We start from the raw sequence: 6,552 nt of genomic DNA on the forward strand, positions 1-6,552 counted from the left end.
CGGATGCCAGCTCCTTCTGCTCCAAAACCATCTACTCCGTTGGTGCCTTCCTCTCTTGATGATATAATCAAAGGCATAACGGATTTGACACTAGAGTCAGTTAAAGCAGAATTGGTGGGAAAATTGAAAGAGCAGTTTGCTTCGACTGTGCCTACTATTTCTTCTAGTGCTCCTACTGCACCTAGGAGTGCTCCTAATGCACCTAGGAGAGATCGAAGATGTATTTGGTGTGATAGTACGGACCATCAGCATTGCAGGGATTGTGAATCTTTTCAGGATGCAAGTAGGAAGAATTTGGTATTTTCGGGACAAGATGGTAAGATTTGGTTGACTGAAACAGGAGCGTGTTATCTCTGGTGAAATCCAACACCATGTTCTTGGCATGTAAGTCCGAATGGATGATACTAGCACTATGCACAGCCTTCATCCCATCCACTAATGCATGAATAATGTTTGGCATATTATTGATGATGCCCACGATCCTAGACCTCTCCTCTGCAGAAGGCACCCTGTCAGGATCAGGTCTGAATCCCATTGATGGCTTGTGGAGGTTCTCAATGGTTCTCCTATATTTACATTTTTGAAAAGGGCCCCACATCAATATATCATCTATTGTACCACCATTGAAAAAGGGAAAGATTGTAACCCAAGGGGGCTTATAAGTAAAGGCAATGCATCATACAATGGATGCATTGACCTTTTGCATCCCACACTCCACTTGGAATTGCTGTAGCTTAACATTGTTGAAGCCCTTGTACATTTTGGTGCAATATGTTAACTCTAAAGGAAAATAAGTAATATTATCAATAGTAACTTGGACACACTGTCCAAAGGAACCTTCACCAATGACTCTACCTAGCTTGATGGCATCAAAGGGAATGCCAAACATTGGTGCGCATTGGTGATTCCTCAATGTGCGCAACATAGTTCCTGCCCCTGACGGATTCTCTCTCTGCCTTGTCGAACTAAAACTGGGACTTGCATCTATAGTGGTCTTTAGACGTTTTGGTAGAGAGGTTGTCCCAGACAAGTCCTTTGCTCCCCTTAAGCATGCCACCTCTTCTCTCCACTTCATGTTCCAAAAGACTAACCTCTCCTTCAATGCAGACACTGGTGCTAACTCCTTAAGATCTTCAACCATCTTGGGTGCATTTCCAAGAAATGTACGACAAAGATGCAAGTTCTTCTCGGGATCTCAAAGTGCATCAGTGACTAGGTGCGAAAGCCCTTGCTGCTGCAACATGGTCTGCATGGATGTACATGCTGAATTGCAGAAAGTAGCAAAGACAATTTCATTACTATTGATGAGTGATATCTCCTCTTCTGTGCTGGATGATATAGCCTCTATCAAGCAAATGCGTAGTGCTTTCGCAATGTTCAAGGCCATCTTCACAAATTGTAAACTCTCTACAATAAAGAAAAGAAGTGTATAAGCATAATGGCCAAGGATTAAGCTACCAATTGTAAGTTAAGCTACATAACTTTAATATAAATGTATGACATATAATCTTTGATTAAGAATACAATTGTATGATATCAATCTTAATTTATATTGGTGTTGCATATGAACTTCAATTGCATGATACCATCTAAATATTGAAAAGGTAACACAAATTACATCTAGTCATAACTTATTAAAAACATACAAATGCAAGAATATGATAGATTTTAAAAAAACTACACATAGATCAGGACATTTTTTGGCCGAATAGGCGACCTAAATGCCCATCCCATCGAACAATAGCAAACAATTAGTGTATCAAGACATTACGAAACCGAATGCACAATCAAATGCCCATCATTTATTTTATGTGTAGCTTGTCAAGACACTATTTATCCGAATTCACGACTAATTGCCCATCTACACCTAGGGGGGAAGGGAGGGTATCACAACCAAAGTGACACCTCTATGCCGAGTTCACGACACAGTGCCAAGTCAATTGTGACATACTTATCAAAAGACACTCACTTGCCGAGTTCACGACACAGTGCCTATTTAAAAAGCACCTTTTGGCCCTAGGAAATCATCACAAGACAAACATATTATGATGCACTCATCCCCCAAGACGCACTCATCCCTTGAGACCCTTATACATAGTGATGATTCTAATCATGTGTGTACCTATGTTATGCATTCAAGGAGGCAAGGGAGCATTAAGTGTTAATCATAGAAGTACATATACATAAATACATAAATCTATTAAGATAGAAGTACATATACATAAATACATACATGTATCTATTAAGATATTGGTACATAAGCAATCTTTTAAATTATACATGTTACTTTGAACATTTGTCATAAAATTCTTTTTCACAATTCTCTTTTTATCCCCCCTTTCTCTTAATCAAAGGGATTCTCATTACAATTTTGAAGCTTTTAAATCATTTTGTAGGTCCTAGGGAGGGTCTACACAATAATATCTTATCTTATTTTCAATATTGCAGAAGTAAATCTCCATTCATGCTAATTCAACCAAAATAGGAGAGGTGCACGCTGAATAGAAAGCTCAAAACACCAGTACGAGAAAACCATCTATGTTGGAAAGCATTTCTCTGTGACATATAATAGGTCAAGCATCTCAAAGTAGATGTCTTAATTATTCTTAAAATAAAAACACAAAGTTGGATTGTTGAAACTGCGTATACCTCTTAAAGGGTTTCAAGCATGCCAAGCACACAAAATTTCCCACAGGTTGTGGATAGAAGGGTGTGTTCTACTAGCATTGACATTACAAAGCAGGATTGCAGACGTTTTTGCTACCAACATACATCCAACTGCATGCATAGGAAAATGTATTTTGTTAGATCATGCCATAGGGGTTGTTATTGGAGAGATAGCATTTGTGGGTTGTCAATGTGGCTATTCTGCATCATGCAACCTTAGGTGGGATAGGTAAAGTTGGTGGGGACACGCATCCTAAGATAGGAAATGGGGTTAGGTGCCACTGCAACCATTCTAGGCGACATGAGGGCGATGTCAAGGTGGGGGATGGGGCCAAAATTGGAGCTGGTGTGGTGGTACTCATGGAAGTGCCACAAAGGACTATTGCAGTCAGTTGCCCAGCAAGGCTGGTAGGCCTAAAGCACCAGCCTACTCTCCTCAAGGAGATGCCTAGTTATACCATGGATCAAACATGGTTTGATTATGTGATTTAAGCTGCTCAAAAATGTATTTTTCAACTAAATAAATATTTATCTTACAAGATAATGATGGTGTACCTGCGAGCTGTTGATTATGGATTTATTCTGCACAGAGAGAGAATAGCTGTGGGTGACAATGAGGCTAAAATGGATAGCATCGACAAAGCAAGCAGCATCAAACAACATTGACAGAATTATTGACAGCATCGACAGGTGGCAGCATCGAACGTGGGAGGAGGCATTGAACTACATGGGAGGAAGAAGCATCGTTGGACAACATCGATAGGAGGTGGCATCGACAGGAGGCATCAAGGACAACACGTGGAAGGAGTCGTCGATGGACACCATTGACAGGAGGCAGCATCCGCAGGAGGTAGTATTCGCAGGAGGCAGCATCCGCAAGAGGCAGAATCCATAGGAGGCAGTATCCACCACAGCATCGAACGCTCATCAAACGTCAGCATCGAACGCTCATCAAACCCACAGCATCAAACTCTCATCAAACGTCAGCATCCACAACATCGAACGTCAGCATCATCGGTAGCATCCACAACAAGCATCGAACGTCAACAGTAGAGGAAGGCATCCACAGCATCATCGGCAGCATCCACAGCAAGCATCATTGGAAGGTAGAGGAAGGTGGGAGGAGGGCGCGAGGAAGGCAGAAGGAGGGCAGGAGCAGGTAGAGAAAGGTGGAAAGAAGGCGAGAGGAGGGCGGGAGCAGGGTGGGAGCAGGTAGAGGAAGGCGAGAGCAGGGCAAGAGAAGGTAAAGGAAGGCGGGAGGAAGGCGGGAGCAAGTAGAGGAAGGTAGGAGTAGGTAGGAAGGCATGAGAGAGAGAGAGAGAGAGAGGAGCCGATGGGTAATTATAGAGGGTGGAAAATTATGAGAGAAAGAGAAGGTGGGCATTTATGATCAAAACATCCACATGCATTTGCACTTAGTCCACATTACACCTATAGTACTATGTGCATCAATGTTGCACATATACCCATGCACTAATGCACATAGTCTTGATATCATCTAACTTGGCTCATAGATCACTACATGCATGGTGACCCACACATCCCTCCTAGGAGTCTTACCCCAATGCATACCCAAACCTTCACCTTTCATACATACTAACACACACATAGTAGGGCATATAGGTTAGATCACACCATTTCATGTGGAAACATCTTTATGCAGGTGAACTTTTAGGATCAAACATTGAAACAAATGTGATATGCAAAGAACAAAGGGAATCAAAAGCTAGAGCACAAAAGCCAAGGGAGGCATAAGGTAACACTCATTTGGACAAGTGAAACAACATTGATTGACTTATTCTTTGATTATCTAGTGTGTTATAAATTGCTTGATTGATGAATTCAAAAGTTGTTGAAAAAGAGCTATAGTTTTCTTACATTCTAATCACTTGAATGTGCTTGGAATTAAGGAAATGTGCAATGATTGCTTATGATGGTCCATGTATGTTTTGAAAATTGTCACAAAATTCATTGAACTTGATTAGCTAGCAACAAAAAGAATGAGACTTAGAAAGCAAAGATAAGAATAGACTGAAAGACCGAAAAACACTCAAATTATAACAAGAAGGTCTAGGACTTAAAACCCTCATTCTAGATTCAAAATATTGCCCCCCATTGAGAGAAAATACCTAGCCTTAGAAGGAATCGTTAACCTTCTTCAACACATTGTACAATTAAATATCTCTATTATGATCGAAGAAGCTATGGAACATATCATCATAGAGTTGGAGCATGAAGGTCCAATCAATTTGCAAATATCAATGATGATACATAGCAATAGCTTGCACACATATAAGCTATGATGTCCAACCTCCACAAAATCATTTTGAATGTAGAAGCATTAGGGTTCTTGCGAGATTTGCTTTCAAATCTAGGTAGAACACATGAAACTCAAAACCACAAGAATAAAGCCACAAAATGATTTTGTAATTGTCAGGGAAAACTAACTTATTGTTGTATTGTCCTGCCACAATGAGGGATCTTTAAACTACTGTGTCCATATTGACTCCGTCTCACTTTCTTGATATTTGATTGAATGCAAAGGGCTCGCAAAGGGGAGCTACTAATTGCCAGACCATCTCTCTTACTGAGACTTGTATTGTATTATTATTAATGGTGTCAAAAAAGAATCTCTGGGTTACAAAATTGGAAGTCATTTGGCCTCCATTTGGCTAGCTAACTTAGCTCATTATTGCTAAAGTGATTCTCCTTACAAAGTCCCCTAAGATATCACCAAACTTTTGGCCATATTGCAGCCTAGACAACTTGCCCATCTCCTTCTCCTAAGAGGAGTTTAATGTGTGGCTACCATATCTCACGTAGTGTAAATCACCTAGTTATGTTAACAACAAAAGCTTGTGGCCTGGGATATAGGATTTTGGGTTGTGAATAGTTAATCCCCATTGACTCAATTTGGGAAGAACCTCCCTCCAAATATGGGGGGCATGGAAACCATCCCAGAATAAGTGTGAAGGCGTTTCACTCCTCCACAGACACATAGACCATCTAAAATGCCTTTGTTCTTTAATTTTTAACGTATAAAAAGAGCACCGGAAATGAGTTTCCAGTTAAATACTCTATCTCTAAGAGGAGCCCTAATGTTCCAAAGATGAACAAGTGCCTCCTCAATCTCAACATCTGACAATTCAATGCCCTAGATTCTGCAAATGTGGCTAAAATCAAGTCAGCACCTTAACAATAGCTTCCTAACATGAGTGGAAGACAATGATTGGCTGATCTTCTTGCCTTTTATGCAGAGAGGGGGGGTGTTATCCATACTAAGATGAGATTTACTACTACACCATTGTACCACTTCTATTTTGACCACTATCCATGATAGTTTACAAGGTTGAGTGTGTTGAGCAACCTCTTGATTGCCCTCCTCCAACACTTCTAATCCGCCTTGATGTAGCCAATGCCTAATTTAAAGGACTCATTTTTTTCCAAGATCCACAACTCTTAAATCATAAAGTGGGCCACTTTACTCAAGATAGTGAGCCACTTAACTTGAGTTAAGTGTGGGTAATTTTTTGGAGCCATGCACTACCTTGCCACACACCATTTTACTAGCATATGCCCTAAAGGGAAATGCTAATAAAATTGCAAGGAGAGGGAACAACTATGGATGCTTTGCCTCATCCGACAAAGGCACCTATGTTGCCTCTGTGTTGCCTATAATCCTCAAACTTTGAAGTTGTCTAGATCTTAATGTGAATTGATGAAAAGCTATGATAGAATTCGTCCCCCCTCCCCCATGCTAGTTGAAAAATATTGTCTCATGAGAACATATATGCATTTAAGTATTGATTCCCCTCCCCCCATCTTCCCCCCACCCATCCCCTTCCCATCCCACACACACCCCCGTGTCCCCCCCCCCTCTTGATT

The 6,552-nt window shown here is 40.8% G+C and overlaps 1 pseudogene; it reads left to right on the plus strand.

Moving 5' to 3' along the window:
* The first annotated feature begins 1,241 nt into the window (after window positions 1-1,241).
* Window positions 1,242-3,159, plus strand: LOC148012037 (serine acetyltransferase 5-like; annotated as a pseudogene).
* The last annotated feature ends 3,393 nt before the right edge of the window (window positions 3,160-6,552 follow it).

Source organism: Lygodium microphyllum, chromosome 27 (assembly GCF_053477565.2).
Source record: "Lygodium microphyllum isolate KBCC chromosome 27, Lygodium_microphyllum_v1.1.10, whole genome shotgun sequence".
NCBI classification, from domain to species: domain Eukaryota; kingdom Viridiplantae; phylum Streptophyta; class Polypodiopsida; order Schizaeales; family Lygodiaceae; genus Lygodium; species Lygodium microphyllum.